Raw genomic sequence first — 22617 nt, forward strand, 5'->3', positions numbered from 1 at the left:
CACTGACAACGCCAGAGCTGCTCCGCTCTTCATTCTTCACCTCACATTCCTCCTCCAGTAGAGACACTCATCAAATTATTTTGACTCTACATTCACCCACACATATATGCACACACACCGTTACACACACCCCCGCTTGTTACCGCTGCTGCTGCTGCTGCTCCGTGACTTGCCGTGACACCGCTGTTCTGTTGACGCTGCCATTCTGACTCCTAAAACAAACGCTCTCAGTTTGTGAGAGAAAGTGCCAACCACAGCTATTTCGCTTAATAACACACTTTACTTCTTGAGCACCAATTAAAATGCCTGTCATACACTGTGCCCTCTTTTGTGATAATGGTGTCAAGATAGGAGGAGGGGATCGAATTTGGCCGATTATAAAGAGAGGTGTGACACACAAGCATTCATTTATAAAGATGATGTTATTATAGTTTATCAGCGTGGCAATCAGGGTTGTTTTGTTCTTAGAGATGAAGAACTTTTGGTGTGACAGCAAAATACCTCAGTACTCCTTGGTTGTATTTTATATGCACACTCCAGTGAATGTTAGCCACCTTTATCTCTTTACTCGCCATTGTTCTTCGATACGTTTGTCAGCAGGGACTGTTTTTACATCAATGGCTGAGAACTCTGAATACATTAAATCTATTTGGCTGATCGTTTTTATCCAAAGCGACTGAGATTTGGGAAGCAATTTGAGGTTCAGTGTCTTGCTCGGGGACAGGAAGAGCTGAGATCGAACCATCAACCCTACATGTAAAGGTCCAGTGTGTAGAATTTAGCAGTATTGAAAATAATAATCATGATCATTATACTCCATTTCTGCCAAAGGATCTCCCTAAATCCTACATACTGGACCTTTAGTGGTTGACACGCTCTACCAAATGGACTACAGCCGCCTGCGACATTGCTCAACAAAGTCTAATGGGAAAAGAAACACAAACAATCAGGCAGCGTGTAACAATAGTTTAGAGAGATTATTGAAAACTCTTGTCATTTGGAGGTCAAACCCAAAGTGAGCCCACCAGAAATGTTGAAAACCCTCATTGCAAAGGAAAACTGTGTGAACAGAGCTAGTCTGCAGAGTGTACATGTTATACTGAGAGCATAGAAGGTGGAACCTAATGCAGGAGACAGCAGACAGGCGGATCAATGGCAGGACTGTTATTCAAAATTAACACGAGGAACAGGTAAATGGAGCACACTGAGACTGAACCGACAACTGGACTTAAATACAAACTGAACTGACGAGAGGGTGAGGTGCAGGTGGAGAGGCACAGGTGAGGTGAAATGAGCAGGAAAAAAGAGGAGAACAGGAAGGCTGACAGGCTGGGGAAAACGCTGGGAACAGGGCTGGCCTAACAAGGCTGATGTAGGGCAGGTGTGGATGGAAAAGCAGGCAGGGGAGGAGCACAGGAGGGAAGATGCAACAAATACCCAGAAAACACAGTGAAAGGCGACAGAATTACAGGACCATGTCAGTATAGATTGTCAAACATAAGCCATGTTTACAATTTTTCTTCATTCCACTTCAAGATTTTAGGTCAGCTGTTTACATGACATGGGATTAATAGGGTCTGGTGTTTACAAGCACAATGAATATAATCTGAACAGTTGTGTGACATGCACAAAAGAGAAATACCACCACATTTCCAGATTGCAACAATAAACTTGGTGCGTATTATGTATGTCATAATTGATGGGAATTCATACGAATGGACTATAAAAATGAGATCCAAGTCGTAAAAACTGGACTCTAGCAGCCAAACAGCAACAGAAAACAACCAAATCCACAATTGTGTTTAAGAAGGAAACAGTATGTTTGCTCATTGTTTCTTCTTCATGTAATTGTGTGTTAACACAGCTTGTGACTGCAAAACCTTTTGGAAATGAACCCAATATCAGTCTCTAATTGTACTGGCACAAAAACACCATGATGACATAACTACACATACATTGTGATGGATTACCAACCTCATGCGAGTCTCTGCAAGTTGATGGCATACTGAGGATAACTAAAATCAATGGCTGCTCGAGTGGTAAGCTTAACTGCTGCATGAATCATAGTTGCCTCTACCTTTCCTTTTTGTTAATGATGCACTCTTGTGATTTATAGCACATACACATACTGTAAATAACACTGTCACTGTTTTGTTTGGTTTTTTTTTGTTTTTGTTAACTATATAAGCTTCCAGTGTTCCTTAAATAGATTTTAAAGATGGCAAGCTGCATTTCCCAAATTCCCACTGCTTGAAGGGAAAGGGAAAATAAAAGGGAATCCATCCAACCAATGTCGACTGTGCAGTGCATATTGAGCTGAAAGATTTAAACCTCCAATAAGCCCTTCAGAATACAAAGACACATGTCACAGAAACAGTGTGAGAGCATCAATTTTGGGATTCAACATCAGCAAATCAGATGTCACCGGCTAAAAGCGTTTCATTTCCTTCCTTTCCTTCCATTCTGTTCCTTTCGGTTTTCCAGCGTCATGAAGTTTTCGAGTGAACTTTTGCCAAAGACTGACTTTGCTCTCTCCTCCTTGTTCTTTGCCTTGTTGCTCTTTGTCAGCGTGTCAGAATAATGAGGGCAGGAGAAACACAGCATTTGGGCCGGAGCAGGGACAGCCAGCTCGGTGCCCACATGAATATTCAGTCCCGCATATGGCGCTGTGCATAAGGAGCTGCATTCACTTAAAGGCGCTAATTAGGACGCTCGATTTGAAGAGAAGTGGCTGCGGTTGCTGTCAAAGAGCCTCTTGAGCTTAGTTAGTAGTTTTTCTTTGCTCGGTAGGAACGGGGAGGGTTGAAGGAGGGAGAAGGTGGATCTCCTCTGGAAGTGGATTATTTAAGTGTGGACTGACCTGTAACAAAACACTGAGGAGCTTTTATTTGGGAGGGAGAGAGAATGTCATGTCACATCATGCCACGGATCACTGAGCTTAAAGCGCTGACTCTTTTTAAAGGAGAGTGCTGGTGTTTTTTCAACTTAGTGTCAACGGTTCAGGTTCACCTCTCCTGAGTCGGCATAGTAACAGATATCAGGGCTGTTTTTTCCCCCTCTTTCGGAAAAATCTATTTTTACTCTTGATGAAAAACAACATCCACAGTGCGAGATAATCAAGCACAGTAAACACGGCAAATCTCTCTCTGTTTATCCTTCCTTCATAAGCACTTTCGTTTCAGTCCAATTACAGAGTGAGGACAGAATCATTTGGAACATTTTCCTATGTAATGTAATCCAAACCTATCAATACACCAAAGTACAGGCTGAGAATAGACTTAAATCAACACCTCTGAGATAAGAAAAAAAAAAGAATCAGTAGAAGCTTCACAAAGTCAAATTATTTTCTGGGATTTTGTTGTATAACCAGACGCCCCTGCTGGTTTTGTTCCACCCCTTGTACGTTTGCTCAGCTTCTGTTAGTAACATGGATCTCCACAGGCCTATTCCAGGATTTGATCCAAAGAAAAAATCTTGCCCTGCAGTTTGTTGTCACTCTTATCAGTTGTCTTTGGTAAAAGATAGTTGACGTTACAGCCAGCACTAACAATATCTGTCTCCCAAAGGACTCATGGCAATGCCATGTGATTCCTTTTAAGTACAGCGTTTCAAGCCCAGTTTGGCACTTTGTTAGTTCTTCCTCACTGGAAAAAAGTCCCAACCATACTGTAACTGTGGCTACAACTGTCTAAATAAAAGCACATAACTAAGCCTTAAGACTTAAGATAACACCAACATTAAAGTTACATTAATATTGTGTACATAAAAACCTTTTAATAAATAATTTAGAGAGAAAAGTCAGGGGTGGTTAGAGACCGAGGTTCTAGTCCTGTTTGTGACCAAAAGTCAAGAGTGATTTGTTTTTTAGTTATGTAAATTACGTAACTTATATTACATGAGTGACATCCTTGCATCACTTATGCAACTTATGCTTGTAAGACAAGACTGAACATAGTTATTTTAACCAAAATCATGATCTTTTCCTAAACCTAACCAAACTGTGACTGAGTACTTATAACAGTTCAAAAGTCTTGATACCTTATAATATGTGAACAAGGACATTGTAAGGACATTCCATAACGTACTACTGTCAACTTGAATGTGGAGTCCTTCATGTGCAAAACTGATGCTAAAGAGGCAGGTAGTGTCATAGATTGAACCTTAAGGCCACTGAGCAAGCTGACGCATCTGACGAGTTGGGATTGTGTTGCAATTAACTAAAGAAGTATTACAGCATCACTAAGTGGAGACAATGAAAAAAGGAAACTTAAACAAAACCCAGAACAGGATACCAGCATTTGAATGACATTTGAGTCAAAAATCATTACAATTATAACAAATACATTCAAAACGTTCAAATATTTGCCTAACAGTAGTGTCAAAAACAATATCACTAAGGAAAAAATTCATTACAGCAAATGAACCGAATGCAGGCCCAAGACACTATTTAAAATGGTGTACAGTGCAGTGGGTCAAATGTAAACTAGACACAGACAGAAAAAAATGTTGTATGTTTTATATACAACATTGGTAGTTCCCTTTGCTGATGCATTCACATGTTTTACACAATTATTCAACCCTTTTGTCTGTGCAGAGTTCAGCTTGTCCCACGAGTACAATAAGTGCTTAAATGGTGGATTATAAATTCTTGACCACATCCTGACTCTGAGGTCGCCTCTCCAGCAGGAGCCAACCTGTCATGTCCAGCACACAGGATGAGTTAAGGTCTTGTCCTGCCGTAAATATCTTGCAACCCACTAAATAGCTATTAGGTGGTTTGAGGCCATCTATTCCCTTGCGCACGCATCTCTTTCCTGTTGATATATGGGTGGTGCGTCCATGTCATCTTTCATCACAGTCTCTGCTGGTGAGGACAGCAAAGACAGCTGAGAAGTTGAGTTGTGCAATGAGCCCTCTTGAGTCTGAGGTGACTGTTGGGCCAAAATTCTTCCTTACCAGTTTTCCATTTTACAGCTTGGCAAAGAAGTTATGGCCACTTACAGTAATGCCTGTTTTCAATCTGTGTAATTAGTGTAAAATATGAAATGTATTCGTCTGCTATACAGTTTTACACATAGATTATGTTGACCTCTCTGCAATGAAGATAAATGTAAACTCCTTGAGCAGTCATCTATGTGTCTCTGAAATGTTGCCAAAAACTTGTTGTAAATTGTCGGCGGTGACATTATCAACAGACGGTTTGTGTAAAACTGGAGCCTTTACATGCTGGTTACAATATAGCCAGATGGCAATTTAGACTCAGCCACATACTGTAAAAGAAAACAGATCACATCATTTAGAGGGCTTTTCCTCCTGGGGTCTATTGAATTTCACCAAAAAATATCCATCATTTTTTTTTTAAGAGCAGATTTAGTCTACACGACAGCAAAAGCTATTACTGTACATGCTGCAGCAAGAAATGACATTAATCACCCTGTAAAAAAGAAGCATGTTTTGAGAAAAGCACAGCTCAGAAAATTATCCAGTTATAAAAAAAAAAAACATAGATTTGGTACAGGTAGTTACCTTTAGCTACAGTCAAGTGGCTCAGTAGTTCCTAATGTTACAGATTTATTCACCGACTTATTCATACCCAACAGGGGAGCTAACTGATCTTATGTACTTGATTTGATTTCACTTCACAGCCACTGACAAGGTTGGGAACATACACAGACAGGTGTGGAAACAGGTAACAGATTGTCTGTGATGGACATCGATAGCACCTCTTTTACCGTCATGAATACCATTAACAATGGCACCAGTCCATAGATTACACTAACGTGTCCCAGTGAACAAGCATCATTAGTGTTTTTAGCAACACCTTATGCTTTTCCTTTGATGACACGTCATAACATCTGCTGTGAACGGGCAAGGATGTTTCATGTTTTATATGTTGCACAATTGATACTGTACATCTGAACTGTTACTGTATATTTGAATATCGTATATTGCTTGTCCTCTGTATATATTTTTATCTATTACTTCTCTTTTTTCTCATATTTTTTACTTTTTATATTTTTAACTTATGTCTTGTATTTGGTTGTATTATGGCATTCACAGCACAAGGCAAGGAATATATCAAGGAAAATAATCACTTTGACTGGCTTTGACTGATAAAAACTATGTACCGAAGAAGATGATCCCTCACATTTGAATGAAAAAAGGCTTCTTTACTAACCCTGCAAACGTAAAGCAATGTACATGTAAACAAGTATGAAAAAATATTTCCCAGTCTGAAGTAACTTTTTGCAAAACCTTGCAAACCTTCATGATTTAAAAATGCAAAATGCATTGAGTTATTATTGATCGTGTTGTGGTTTACGGTTCAGGACTGCTGTTATAAGTTTAACAGATGGTGATCTATAGGGAAAATGCCTCTTGGACTGTGACTGGAACAAATCGGTAGAAGTGCTGTGACAGCCCTGTATCCAGCTTTCAATACATCCGAGGGAAAAGGCCAACAGCAGGGCCTGGTCTTCGAACATGTTAACATTGTGTAGTTATTTTTCCAGCATTCTCCTCTCACGGAAGGTAACTTCATCCTGGGCTGTACCCAATTTTTTCTGCATTTTGTTTACAGTCGCTCCTTGAGGTTTAAAAAAAAAGGTCTTTGACTCGGGTGTAATGCCAGTTGGGTCAATGGAACGCGACCTGCCTTTGCCGTTTAGCTATTAAGAGGACATTTGGAGAAAAGAATTAGCCATGTGAAGCTAACAACTCTGTCAAACAGAATTGAGCCCCTGTGTTACAGTGAGTCTAACCATGGACTGTTGGTTTTTCGACGTTTTCTGTTGTGAACTTGAGCACAGGGGAACTTATGAATGACTGTGACAGGGGCAAGAAACAAGCAGTGCCAAAATAAATATTGATGGTCATTTATACATACAAGACAGAGACGCCGAGCTTTGGCATGAAACACAAGCTGACAGTCAAGACTTAACCAAAACGAGCTGACAGTGCAGAAACAAGTCACTATGCTAAAGTAAATGTCACTGTAGTAGACTGTTTACTTTGGTTTGTAGACAGCAGCACAGAGGACTTTCTGAATATGTGTCACAAACGAAGGGTGGTGGCTTTAAAGACAGGCAGTATAAGGCAAACAAACAAGAGAGAAGTACAGTGTAATTTTTAATGTAACTACAAATGTTTAGACAGGGACGTACTAATATTTAATTCTTTGTATTTAAATGGATGCTAACAAGTAACTGAAGTAGGCCGAGCTTAGCTGCCAATTCACCTGGCTAGCAAAGCTAAAACATTTATTGTTTTATTTGGCTCCATTGCAAAATGTGTTGTGTTTTACTGTGTACATTTTTCTCTCTGCTCTCAGCCTAATCTTAATATGTTCCAAAACACTGTTTTCCACACACTATTTTCACTGATAAATATGGCTGAATACACAACTTCTGTATGTCACCAGTCAGCTCTATGTTTCAAGTTAGGTGTTTAGCGCTGTCAATCCAATTTTAAATAGCTAGTTGCTCTAGCAAGGCTGTGCGTTTAACCATATTTTGACAGTTTTAGTTTTTGTGTTTACGACATAACAGTGGACAGCAGAGACACTTTTGAATAAAGGAACAAGCTAAAAACTTTTCATATCCACCTGTCAAGCATGCATGAGGTGAATGTTTGGGACTGAAAACATAGGTTTAGGGAGGATTACAGTAATTAAGGGGACGGTTCCCTTATACAAGACTAAGTTAACTAACTTAACAGCCACCTAGCGAAGCAAAAACATTAATCGCATCATCTGACATTGTGTTTCCATTGTCAAGTTGTTGTATTGTAACTTCACGTGAAAGATTGCATTTTTGGCTGTTCCTTCACTCTCTCTTCTGATTTTAAAAAATTGTAAAACTTGTTTTTTTTCCCCATTCCCAGGCCTTATATGGCTAAATATAAACTTATACTTAACTCATAAATATAAGTTTGTCCTGATCACTGTTGAGTGCAACAAAGCTAATCAGCTAACAATGCTATAATGCAAACTGTGCTAGCAGAAGCTCTATACGTACCTCCATTTTCCTTTCGTAAAATATATGAAAAACATGTTGGCATAGACGTTATAAGCAAGCCAAACCGCCATTTTGAATAGAAAAGTCTGTAACGCCATACGGCTGAATGACACATGCATAAGCACGTTGTGGCATCTGGATTGAGCCATAAAAGAAGTGTTGTGAAACAGTGTATTAGCAGTATAACCTATGGGGAAAAAACTTTTTAGTCACCAAACTACAGTAAACAATACAGTTTTAATGTTCAAGTTATGGCTCTCTCCCCATTCATTTCTGCAGGGGCCTGATGTTGTTAGCCTGAAATAACTGTCCGGGGGCGTTGCCCAAGATGGCTGCCGAGTTGTTAGTCATACAGACAAGCAGAGCAGTGGATTAAGATGCAGGGGTGTTATGGACATAATGATACTTTCCATTGAAACTGTATTATCCATTGTTTTGCTGTAAATCTGCTCTGCTCTCCTCAGCAAGGAGAAGACTACAAACTTTGAGCCATCTTCCACGTGTGCAGGAGGTGGGTGTTTAGGATTATGCAGGAAGAGTTCTGTAATTAAGGGAACAGCAATCTGGAGCCCTTGAAAAAGCTAATCCTAATGTCAGTATCATACATTGTTGGTTTATCACTGAGCTCTTGTACATTTTGTAAATCACTGTGTAAATACAGCCAGTGGTTGGACAGCTGTGCTCCAGCAGAGGATATCCTCTCTGCAATAAAAAAAAACAAAACTAGAGTTTAAACCATACTGAGAATCCAAATACAAACTTAATAATCCCGGTAAACAAAGGTATGACTGTACTGCTTACAGGAACGAGGGCCCCGCTGAGTAATGCTAAACCATTTAATTGAGGCATTTGATTTAGGCTGCTGATCAACACGTCCATATGGGGGCTTAATGGATTCACTTACAATCAAGCGGGCCTACGATTCAAAACAAAGAGCCTCTCAGTTGGAAAGCCTTCCCTATGCTTATGTAATGTGAGTGCTGTTGATACAGAATCCTTCCCTGTGACTGGATACTAATGATATCTGAGCCTTGGGCTTAATCCAGTATGACTAGTCCTGCATGTAGAGCCCGCAGTATGATGAATGACGGCTCACCCACACACACACACACAGTGGCCTTCTTATTACACTGACTTTGGACTTAGTATATAAATCCACTTAACATATTTTAAATATACTTTAAGACTTAAAATAAATTTTGTTTTTCTTCTGTAACTGTAATTTTTTATTTTTTACTCCTTCATCGTCCAAAAACAAATTAGCAGTTTGTCAAACACTTTCCAAAGCATTAGTGCACTTCAACCTAGGGCTGGGCGATATGGCCTCAAATCAATATCGTGATATATTGAGCAACTCACCTCGATAACGATAAATGAACGATAAGTACAAACCCCCCCCGACGCCTAAAAAAAAAAGGTAGTGTCACTTGTAAACAAATAAAAAATAATGTAATGAACAAAAATGTCAATAAAACACTGAAAAAACTATTGCAAATAACACTGCCATGTGACAGGTGACAACTTTAAACTCTTTTAAACAAATAAGAGCACTGATGATTAAGAATAAGAGGGGCTTGAACAGGGCACTTCAAAAAGGAGCAGCAGACTTGGCATCCTGACCTGTTTACTCAGACTAGTGTTGTAGATGTGAATCTGACTCATGGTTGCATGTGATCACTCTACTCTACACACTAGTGTTTACTCCAGGTTCTTGCTAAGAAACACTAGCATGTTTACCATTTCAGGTTTCAGGCAGGATCTGAGGCATGTAACAATGTTTCCTCCAGAACTGAAAAATCCACTTTTAAGATTCACCGTAGTTTCGTTTCCAGGTCAAACTCATTTACAATGGAGGTGCACGGGTCAACTTTTCTGTAGCATCAAAATCGCTATTTTTAAAACACTAAGAAGACTCGACACAACATGAAACTTTGCTCGTAGTATCACCAGGGTCCCTACACCTGAACACGAGCATTGAGAACATCGTTTGTGGACACAAAGTTTGCTAAAAAGAAGGTTTTTGAACAACTCACGTTAGCATTAGCAGTAGCAGTCCTGCCAGTCGCGATGCGTCGATCCCCGAGTGCGGCGTAACATGAAGGAGAAAGCTCCATGTTACATCGGGGATCGGGGATCGAGCAAAGTTTCATGTTGTGTCGAGTCTTCTTAGTGTTTTAAAAATAGCGATTTTGATGCTACAGAAAAGTTGACCCGTGCACCTCCATTGTAAATGAGTTTGACCTGGAAACGAAACTACGGTGAATCTTAAAAGTGGCTTTTTCGTCGTAATTATGCTTTTACACAAAGGTTTGACTCGTGTTCATTCACAAAATAAGCCGAGGTTGCATTTTGGCAACAGTTACACATGAATATACCCGTAGCCTACCTACACACACACAGCCAAACAAGACAAAAACGACTTTTTTTTTTTTTTTTTTTCTACACACCGAATATACCGACATGGGCAAAATGACGTCGGTTATCGTCGTAAATTTCGGTATCGGTAAATTTTCGGTTTATCGCCCAGGCCTACTTCAACCGATCCCTTTCCGTTACTTCAACAGATTCCGTTACAGATTTGACCTATCACAGCCCTGCAATAATAATCCAATTCAGAACCAGTGTTTGAATCTGAAATCAATGTAAGTCAAACCTCAACTACAACCGACAATTATTTTCATAAATAATATCTCTTTAATATTGTCTCTATTTTTTTAGACTTACTCTTGTGCTGCTACTTATTTCCCTCTGTACTGCTGTGTTACCTGTGAATTTCTTTTAATAAAATAACATTTTTATTTCTTTTAATAAAATAAGTGTTAAATAGCTCTATATTCCAACAGTAATCACTGATATAGAGTGTTTGGGCAGTAACCCATGTCTCTCCTCTCCCCACTCATGCAGTAAAAGAGAAAAGAAATTTTCTCGTAGCCCTGCCCAGCTTATCCAATCAGAACAGAGAACTCCCTAAAGAGCTGGTCCAGTCTGCTCGTGAACTCGTAGAGAGCAGGATCCTCCTGTTTGCTGCTATGTCTGGTGATCACTGCTCTGCGTTCATGTGGTGATGTAGAGGGAAGGGAGGGGATTGCTCACTGCAAAATGGACAAGAGGTTAGCTCAAAGGACAGCAACGCCGGCAGCAGCTTTAAACAAAGGTCTGCAAATCATCAGTAAATAGTTAAGAAAATAAAAGTCAATCACATTTTCCCAGACACAACTTCAAAGTGCCTTTTCTTGGCTAATTAACAAAGTTTTTTAACGTCAATGATATTAACCAGTGAGAAGCAGCAAATTAGCATCACAAAAGCCGGAAGCAGAAAATTTACTTCAGTGCTTCAACTATTATCAATTAACTTTGCAGATTAATTTTCTTTCAATTGACTATCAATTAAACTGCTAATGGTTTCAGCTTTATAGGCTTCAGTAATTCAAACGTCCTTGAATATGTTTTAGCACTTTATTTAGCAGACTATTTATCTCTTCTAACAGCCAATACATTTATACCTATAAATCAATAAATGTATACATATAAAATATTCCAGTTTCAGGACCAAGGTTGCTCTGGGGGTTTCGGGGGACATGCTCGTCGAGGTTTGGTCGTTGATGTTTGAGCATATTAAGCTCATTTGGCATACTGTATATTCGCAAAATAAAAATGATATCAACACGCTCACTGCAAGATACTTCCCAAATGCTTATTTTACAAGAGAGATTTATGTATTTCAAAAACCTTTTCTCAGAGCTGCAAACCCAACAGCTGCACTTGAGCTGTAACTCAACCCATCTTCCCACAGACAAGACTTTATAAGGCAGTGTTATCCAAAAAGCGAAATGTTTGGACCTAAAAGAGCCCCACAGAAATCTGTTTATCAGCGGAGTGCTGCACTGACACTGTTTACTGAAAACCGCAGCAGCACTGAGCAGCTTATGGAAAACAAAATCCCCCTGAAGGTTAATAACAAACAATGTGTTTAACTGCAGAGGGAACCGGGATAGGAGATATTCTGAATATTTCCAGTCCCGCTTTGGCTTTCCTTCTCTCTACACACTTTGTAATTGTATTTCTTTTATTCCTCTGCCAGTCTTTCTTTCTCCTCCTCCTTTTGCTCTGTCTTTGGATACTCCTTTCTCCCTCAGCGTGCCTCATCTCTGCGGAGGCGGGGCCGCTCCTCCGGTAAAGCCGGTTCGAGTCGGTGTTGTTGACAGAATCAGGATGTCTCCTCCCAGAGGGATGCAGGAGTGTCAGGCTGGGACAAAGACTAAAGAGGACAGCGGGGCTTGCATTAACAAACCCTGTACATGCACACACATACATACACACACACACACAGTTGTTCCATATGCTCATCACTATTCATCACTAGTCATCTGCATGTCCCCATAAGCTGACAGGAGGTGGAGGGACACAGGAAGAGGGAGAGAAAGACGAATGAGGTGAACAGAGAACGAGGAGGGATGAAAAGAAAAAAAAGTTTTCAAATCAAAGGGATTTTGATGGTATCTATCTAGATTAATGTAATTCTGATTGGACCAGCATGACACAGCAGGATGTAGCACGGTTAAATACAACTAATTTTAAGCAAAAATGCTTAATTTATCTTCTACAGCTGTCACAAATGTGGATTCTTGGAAATGAATAGAGTATAGGGACTAAAATGTATGTGATTTTTGAATCACAGGAAATAAAAATGGGACATTGTTTATGGCATCTGTTAACCACACATTTGGCATTGCGCTAAAGAACGCTATCTTAGTCTTTTGGTTGGTCAACCAGTTTGGTTCAGCTTGACATTCATGGTCCCAAGAAGTTGAATCCTAATGGCAACTGTCTGACTTTTTCCTCTTGAAGCACCGACCCGTCAAAGTTGGCACATGTTCAGTGAAATCTACATCTACAATATTAATCAGTACAATCCAATGTCTAACAGGCATACAATGGACTGTATAAATAGTGGATAGAGCTTCCAGATCTGAAAGTGAAGTATCTTAATTGCCAGCAAGGGGCAACTCTAGTGGTTCCAAAAAGAAGTAAGCTTATGAGAAAAGGCCCCCATCCTCACTTGATTTATTACTTATTTAGTATTTATTATTATTATTATTATTATTATTATTATTATTATTATTATTATGAGTTTGTGATCTCAGTTGCTGGTGTGAGAGTCTTTTTCAGTACGGTGTGGTGTTTATTTTGTTAATTTAATGGATGATAAAGCAGGATATGCTTCAGGGCGTGGCTATCTTGTGATCGAGAGGTTGCTACATCAGCACGTCCTCGGGTTCTCGATCAGTTCCAATGAGGGTATCCTCCCAAGCGCCACCCTCCTGGCTCCAAAAAAACATACATCATGTAACTTTTTTACCATAAAATTACAGCTTCAAAATCGTTTTGATGGTAGATGTCTTGTTGCAGGGTGAATGGTGTCTCCGTCTCAGCCACTCCACCCCCTTATCACTTGTTTCCGCACAATGTAACTTAAGTGGGAGGGTAGGATCACAGCGTTACATACATGTTTACTTTAAAGGGGAACTATGTCATTTGGAGAGGAAATATAAACTCAGAATTTTTATATTTATAGTATTAAAATGGTGGATTTGTATTTACGACAGTGGTGTTGCACTCAGGAACTGTGGGGGGTTGCCAAATCACACAAAGTAACCATTTCTACATAATGTTGCTTTAACAGCCATCACCATTTCTTCACATTTTCTTCCCCACAACCATTGGACATTTTTATCTACAATTGGTTTGTCTTTACAGTGAGCATCACAGCTTCATACAGCAGCACCGTGGCTGTAAACTCTTACTTTAGTTGAAAAGTGGTTTATTTAACCCACTTCTTCTCTATTGGACACAAGCAGATCCATCCTTTATGTATTATGCTGTGAATCCTCCACACCTGCAGAGTGTTGACGCATGTTTACACTCCAGAAAATCAGAAATATCAACACATTTGTTCCCTGACTTCACACAAAACATTTCAGCTATTCTAGCTCTGTCTGTCTCTGCGTATCTGATGTGAGCTATGGGAGCTGCAGGTGGTCAACTAACTGGCAAGTTTTTCATCCCACTTGTGTTTGCAGGAAACATCTCTATTATTTTTGGAAATGTTTGCAGTTTGTGATGCTGTTGTAGTCCATCTACGTAGTCTGTCCTCATTCCTATAAATGGGGAGGGAAAATATTAGCTAGGTGTACACAATAAACTGGTAACTGAGTGTAGGTGTGGTACCTGATTTGATTTGATCGTTTTTTAAATAAATCATAAAAATAGTTTATTTACTGTCGTCACTTCAGGAAACTATTATATGTGAACACTCACATACTGGATATGTATTGATCTATCATTGTGTTCCCACAAATAAAAGCAGCAGTCAGTCAATCCTCTGATGCTCAGTATCATCAGGAGACACTCTCTGGGCGCTTCTCTGTCGATAGAGAATTATAAACTGGATTAACACTCACTGTGCCATTATGTTTTCTGTCGATACGAATACACTTCCTGGTTCTACAAAGAAAATTAGCTCAAACAAGCTTCCCACGCACCCTTCAAGCCGGTGTATTATTGATTATCAATGCTGCAGAAAACTCTCCTTTAGCAGAGGCCCCTGTTGTTTGCCGTCTTGTTTTGGAAGACAATCGTTCAAGTCAAAAAATATTGATCCAATTACTCTGATTCACTTTAATGCAGAGGGGAGAGCCAAAACAAAAAATTACAACCCAGCCTCTGCAAACTCAGAGGAAATGTAGCTCATATGTTTATCTCAGTTCCGATCACTGGCTGGACTAACTCAAAGTGAACAGAGAAGAAAAAGACCTGCACTCTGTTCTCTTGCCGGCAGTACTTTCAAGCATCCGAGTTAGAAAATAAGCAACTTCCAAGAACCACATGGTACAGAAAATGAAAACAGACCCTCTTTCTTGGTTCAGCAACACGAAACAGAGAGAACTGTTGAGTCATTCATGCACAGGTAAATGGGTTTTCTTTGCGAAAACGAGCTGAGGAAGAAATTACCTGCACATAATAGGCGGTTTGGTGATATAGCAATACACACAACATAATGAATCTGTCCTGAGATGACCCACCCCTCCCTCCCTCTAATGCCCTTCTCGTTTCCTTCAGCCTACCTTCGATCTGTTCCAATCCTCCCCCTTCTCGCTGCCACTTTCATCCCTCTCTCATATGAATCAGTGCATCAGTTGGTGTGTCTGTGTATCTGTGTGTACATGTACTGTACATATAAACATGTGCGTGCCAAACCATGTGTGAAATCAGATTTACAGATCCAATCAGGACACATCTGCAAAACACTGGAGCATAATAATCCGACCAAACTGCACAAACCAGCACAGTGAAGGAAATCAAGCCTGTTTCAGAATAGTTAAACATAGACGACAGACTTGTGCTTTTGCTTGGTGTGACTGGCCCCACGCTGGAGGAAACATCTTTCACACATTGTCACTTTTTTCCCCACCTGTAGGCTCGTCGCTGCCGGGGATGATGGAAGCTAATGAAGTGTAGACGCAGCCAAGAAGCTGTGGGGGAGTCAAGGGGAGAGGGAAAAAAAAAAAAAAACAGGTGAACAAGAAGTAAAAAGTGTAACAGCAGGAAACGTGGGAAGCAGAAAGTTCGACAGACAAGTCACCGAACCTCGAGTGGAAGACGAGCATCAAGTCCACAGCCCTCAACTCCAAGTTGAGCCATAAGTTTGGCAGCTTTGCAGAGTTCCTGCATTGCAGTTATTCAACACACTGAGCAGGACGTAAATACACACTGACTAAATCAATAAAAATGCTTTTTATAGGCAGCAAGCAGGGTTTGGTTTATTTATCTGACATACACACGGCTTCTGAAACACATTTACTAAAGCTGCATTACTTCTTTGGCCACTCGGGCAATTAGTTAAAAAATAACTACACTTTCTACCCTTTTTTGATCTCAAACTACTTCCTAGACACTACAGCTGCAAGCTTTGCCTTTTAGTCATTAGCTATGTCATTGTGCTGGACAGTTAGCAAAGAGTTTATCAGAGCTTTTTTTGGGGTGAAAACAGCTGCCTTCTGCTCATGGAAACGAGGTTGACGAGAGCGCTGAGACTGCACCAATAAATGTCCTGTAAAACCAAACAATGGGCTTTAAGAGGCTAAAAAGCACTGCTGAGGTGGAGGCAGACATGATGTGATAGTTCGAGTTAAGAGACACCCCTTTCACATGCATGAAGTCATCTGATCTCAAAAACAACGGACAAGTAGTGGCTCTTTCGATCTTTAACAGCATAACTACCAACGATCACACAGTCAGGATGCAGTTTCTTTACTGTCAACTCTTTTCAGTGTGTCTACATAAGCTATGTCCTTGACTTATCTGAAAAGTCAGTTAGATAAAAATGAGGTATTAGCAGCACTGTAGGAGTGAGCCTCAAGGCCAAACAAAAGCAACGAGGAGACAAACAACAGAAATGCATGATTAAATATGAAAGAAAGAATATGTAACAGAGTCACGATGCAGAAAATAAATTCATAGGAGGACTTCAGAAGTGATTAGGGAAGGTGTCAGAGAGAATAAAACCTGTATTTGGAGGGAACACTAGAAGCACATTTTCTTTGAGTCTGGAGCTGCTGTTTCTAGTGTTGCAAAAAACAAGTAAGTTTGCCACAAGGAGCTTTACAGCATGTACACCACACCACAACCTCCATCCTTAGACCATCGATGAGAAACTCCCACAAATTGCAAACAAATAAACCCTTTCATTGGGTAGAAAATGGAAGAAACTAGTAAAATTACACTATGGACAATCGGATTGACAAAAAACGTAGATTGATGACGTCTAAAGAATATAGATCTGGGCAGACATCGAGCGACTTCAGGCGTCGCCAAACATGCCTGACTCACACGACTTACAACTACACCGACACACAAAAGGCAAAACGCAAGAAAACCGTTCACACATGTAGGAGAAGGGGAACACAGAGAGGGGGAGACAATTGTTGGAGTATTCCGTGTGTCGGTTAATGGCTGGGGTTAATTTCTGGTTACACCCTCTCCAATCTGCACAGATGTTACTAATTTCTCCTCAGCAGATGTGTTGTTGGCAGAGAACTGAGGCTGACTGTGTGAGGTGTGATATTTTCAGATCAGTTATTACACTGAGATGAAGCTCTGTTGAATGTTTCAAGGTCCAATCACCTTCTGCCAGTCAAACAAAAACCCTGAGTCACTCTGAGCTCTAGACTGACTCCTGTTTGAAAAGATACCACATCACAGTGAAGCAAAAAATAAAGTTTCAACTTGACTTATCTCACCAAATTGTAACATATATTTATCAGTTAAAAAATGATTAAAGGACAGAGTGATGTAGGTATTAATAGCAACACCCCAGTCGCCAGGATAAGATGTTGGCAGTTTCTGGAAACCACTGATGTCACATTCCTACAAAATGTGTCCCATCACATTCGCATAACATGTATATGACATGACTTTTACATCAGGAGTTTGGAGGATATATATATATATATATATATATATATACAGTATATTGCTGCAGAGGTTTTTGTACATCTGAAAGATGATCAATGATTAGTTCTCTGTCTGGCATCTGGTTTCTGGTTCCACTGGATTACTGAAAGAGTGATTAACGTGAGCAGTTTTCAGTCCAATCAATCACTAATCAATACAACTGTGGGAGGATTGTGGGTTGCCTTGTTGGAAAGCAGCAGCAAAAATATCAATCCCACCTCTTTCCCCCTGTTGTTATTATGACAGATTGCTGCATTTACGGCATTGAAAGACATAAACACATTTCAACAAACCTCTCCCTTGTGTACTGTCCCTCTGCTGCACTCGTTCCTTCTCCACCACGCCGCTCTGCTTCTTTACCTCACCCACCATCATCACCATCACCATCATCTCTCCCTTGTTTCTTTCCTCCATCCTTCCGTCTGCACACCACAGCCTTTCTAAGCTAAAATCAATACTATATGGAGTGTGGCCACTTGCCTCTCTGCAGCTGTCAATCGAAGTGACTTCACACACCAACAGAAATAACGACAGCCTCTATTATGTTTGATTTAGCTTCACAATTCCAGCACAGGATTTCTCCTCTTTCTTACAGGCGGGCAGTTAATCTGCATACTTGTAAAAAGCACAACATTTATACTGTTTTTAATACTTGCAAGAAAATCATTTTTTAAAAATATTCATGTCTAATGCAAAAACAAACAGGATTTATTAAATATATTATCAGTCTACTGGGATCATGTTTTTTAAATATCAAGTGTAAACAGGCGTCTCGGTTTTAATCATATTTTACTTTGAATCTTATCTGTGCTGCAAATTGAAACGATGTAATGTTGCCAACACGTAAGTAGATAAATGTTACAATAAACAGATTATAATAACAAGAACTCGGGAAAATGTTGTGGGTGATGATGGGGCTGATTTGATAGTCAGTGTTGGATGTTGTGCACTGATCATGTTCATACCATTTCCATACATACACCTCTGTATAAAACATCTCAACACCTGCACTGTGGGCAACCAGGAACATGTTTATTCTCACCCTGCTATAAACGGCAAAAGTAAGATAATTAGAAACAAAAGTACATGACAAACTGAGGTAAAAGGTAGAGAGATGATGAATGAAGATTAATTAAACTCACTACATTTCAGTCAGAGACACTCACATCAAGAAATTGACTTGAACTGCACAGATGGGTGACAAATCTCTGAGGGTTTGTCACTACATGTGACCTTTCACATTACACATGGTCCATTGTTAAAGGTGCGCTATGTAGTTTTGGGAAAGAAAGTTTAACCAGAAAACAAATGCCTAAACAAAGTAAATAAACTCTTGTTGTTTTCATTACTGAATAAACAAACTGATCTTAGAGGACAACATCATTTCATGTTGTTTATATGTGGCGGACCCTGCCACCTTTCCAGCTTCAAACAGTGTTCTGGAGACCTTATTTTCCTCTGAGAACTGCTTGTTTATTAAAGTTATGGAGTTTGTATTATTACCTCATTAATATTGTAAATATTAAAATTCTGAATTTGAATTTCTTCCCCAAAACTACATAGTGCCCCTTTAAATTAATGAGCGTGAATATAGAATATAAAATAGCTGCGACCAGCTGACCACGAATGCACCCGTGCTTTCATGCATTCACATGCTCACAACGTCACAAACACTTGATTTCAGCATCATAGATAAGGTTGAGGTTGCTCTGTGGATCAATGAATGGATCGAACCAACAGAAGGAGGTAGTAATGGCAGTATGTGTGTGTGTGTGTGTGTGTGTGTGTGTGTGTGTGTGTGTGTGTGTGTGTGTGTGTGTGTGTGTGTGTGTGGGAATCCCTGAGACTTCAGGTACATGCACACTTGAAAATACAGTGGAATACAAGAGAAGGTTTGAGTAGAAGACAGATATTGTCTGGTCTATGGTGCTGGTTGATATGGCCAGAACTGTTATCATGATTCAAAAACAATCGATATTGATAATCATCACAATAACAGTCAAATCACTATTTGTTGTTTAAAAGCTTGTCTTTGCTCCTCAGTGAAATTTGAATCAACTGGACATGGTTTGTAGTTTTACACTAGTATTTAACACAGCAGAACATTTAACAAATCGAAGGCAGAACATTCAAAACAGTTATAATGTCATATTTCTTTATTCAACATCAAAATATGCATGAAATCTTTTGCAGTCCTTTCCCTCAACAAGATAAAATGATAGAAAAATTAAGTGCGCACATGTAACCTGAGGTGGTTCAGTCTGCAAAGTGTCTGCTTTTGCAGTCTTTTAAAGGATTTTGTCAGCAAATAAAACAATAAATAGACTGACTTCTGAATTCTGGTGAGCAGCGTGTCAAATCCAGCAAAGCAGACAAACAGGAGCACATTTTGCCGAGATGACAAACACACACTTATGAGATAAACTGAAAAGGTTACCAACCATCGCTGCAGCTGGTAAATATTGATTAGTGCAGCTTTAAGAAAAGCAGCAGGTCAGGTCTGAGCTTCGTGAGTATTTTAACTGGAGTCTGTCTTTGTAGAAATTAGCATTTTAGCTTTCATCTGTTCCCATGGGTAGACTTCTTTTGTCTATTGGGTAGACACTGAGTTCAGTTTTACTCGGGTGTAAAATGAAGTACAATTTCTGAACAGGCAGCATTTCAATTACCCAACAAAAATAAACAGCATGACATCAACAACGTGCTGTGTGTCTTGTGTTCGCTTTGATTTAGTTTTGACAAAAGCTGAGACTTAAATGTAATTGTAGATGTTTAAGTGTCGCATAATGATGGTGATTATGCGAGAGGCACAAACAGGAGCTTTACGTTCTCCACGTGCTGCTCTGCTCCTGCTGTGCGATCTCTGGCCGTAATTGTGATGCTCCACGTTTGCTGTTGTGGAAACATCTTTCCATGTTCTCTTAGTGGGAGCACTGATATTTGCCATTATACAAAGCCTTCTTCCCATTATACAAAGTGGTCTTGCTATTTTTACCTCAACGCAAAAACCGAAGAGTTCAAAACGCACATTTATTACAAACTCCTGGATGTATAATCAAGTTTTCTTGCGATCAATGCCATCATGACAAGCTAACAAAAACACAGAGTGAATGCTTGGCCTTCCAGACGAGCTGAAAGGTTCTTTGCAAATGTGTTTTTGATTGCAGGAGACAAGAACGTGCCGTTCTGCGTAATTATGATGATCATGCTCAAACTGAGACTTTGCATGTCATGCTGCTGTTTACTAATACTTTGTACCGTCTTCACTGTTTGAGCTTTTATCCTCCCACAGGAGGAAAAACAATCCTGTGGTCTACAATGATCATCAAAGCCCAGTGTCGTGTTGCATTAAAGCTCGTTTACTGTACAATTGCCTGTTATATTACAACACAAACGCCTGGTTCAAGATGTATTTTGTTGGAAAGATGAGATTTTAAATTCTGGTGATATTCTGGTAGACAAAACCTGATATAACTTTATATGTATTCCTATCTAATAAACCTCCACTCTTGTCCAGTAATGGACTTTTATTACCGAAAAGTGAGGTATGAAGATGGACACCACTCCCATATCTGCACTTTAATGAAGCTACAAACAGCAGTCAGTTGGGTTAGCTTACCATAAAGACTGGAACAAGAGGGAAACAGCTACAGAAAAATGGACAGATCTGTTTGAAGGTAAAAATGCAGCTCTAAAGGTTTCCCACTAATGCGATGCTACAATGCAATGTGGTGGTTATCTCCCTGTTGACGTTTGACCTGGACACCAGCTGAAACAAAGCATTTCATTGGTCAAACGTACATTTCCACAGGCTGAAATCCACTGACATCGAGATCACTCCGAATATTTTTTCAAGTGCTCCGAATACATTTTTTATACATTTCTGGTCAAATTTTTCAGACAGAAATCCATGCTTGGTGAAGGCTTTAAAGCTCATTTATTGACAAGTTATACCTCTATTGTTTAACCTGTAAAACCAGCAATAATTACACTATTTATTCCTGCTTGCCTTGCTGTTTTAAGTCTTTAGAAAATGAAACTATATATTCTAAAGATGTATGTCTGCAGGAGGAAACAATGGGCTTGAAGCTGCGTGACATAGGCATAGAAAGGAAATCACAAGGTCTGATGGCATTCTTCTATTCTTCCATTCTGCCATTCACTAAGATATCTTCTCTGAAAGAGGCCTCTATTTCTTACATTATAACACAGAGCTGTTATCGTGTGAACAACAAGGTTTTTTGAATATTGTTAATGTCAGACATAATAAAACTTTAAACTTTGTTCTGAAAACAAAGGACAAAAAATATATTTTACTTTTGGTGCATCTTTGACAGCAGCATGCTTCAGGTAAGGATAAGGTGGTGCAGGTAAATCAAATTAGTCATAATCCCAGATGAATCACTAGATATTTAACCGCTGATGAGCTCTTCTCTTTCTCACTGTATGTCTCTGCGTCAATCCTGTTTTTCACTCAGCTTCCCACAACACAGTGACCCGACCTGCTGCGTGTTATGAGTGGATCATAAAACCTGGTGAGTGTTTTCATTGCCATCCCAGCCTCTTTATTCCCTTTATTTTACAGGCTGCAGGGTCTGATTCAGCAACGGCGTTGCTTCTTGCCAAAACCAGCGAAGGTCAAATTTCTCTGCGAGCGGAATGCAGAGTTTCCGAATAAAATCCAAACAACTCATGAGGCTGTTAATGAGCATGGAGGGGATCAAAATAAAGGCAGCAGGCCCACGTAGAGTTCACACCCAGCACCAAGTTTAGGGCAATTTATTTGATCTTTTTTTTTTTGAGCATTTAGTTAAAGAAAACAACTCGCCCAAATGACTGGCTTGTGCTTAAAGTCCCCTAAAGTGCAGTTTGAATTCAGTCTGTTCTTCTGGTGTCTCAAATTCTTGGGGTTTTCTTAAAAATCAACATTCTACTAACACATGGACAATTTAAAACAATGATCACAAACCTTCCTCCTGAAATGTGGAACTGTTTTAACTGATCTTTATCTTATCTGTGTTTTCTCCTATTGGTCTGTATCACGTCTGAAAACCAAAGACGTGGATTGCTTATGGCGATAAGTAGCATG

The sequence above is a fragment of the Pagrus pagrus genome, assembly GCF_965226575.1.
Source record: "Pagrus pagrus genome assembly, chromosome: 1".
Classification (NCBI taxonomy): domain Eukaryota; kingdom Metazoa; phylum Chordata; class Actinopteri; order Spariformes; family Sparidae; genus Pagrus; species Pagrus pagrus.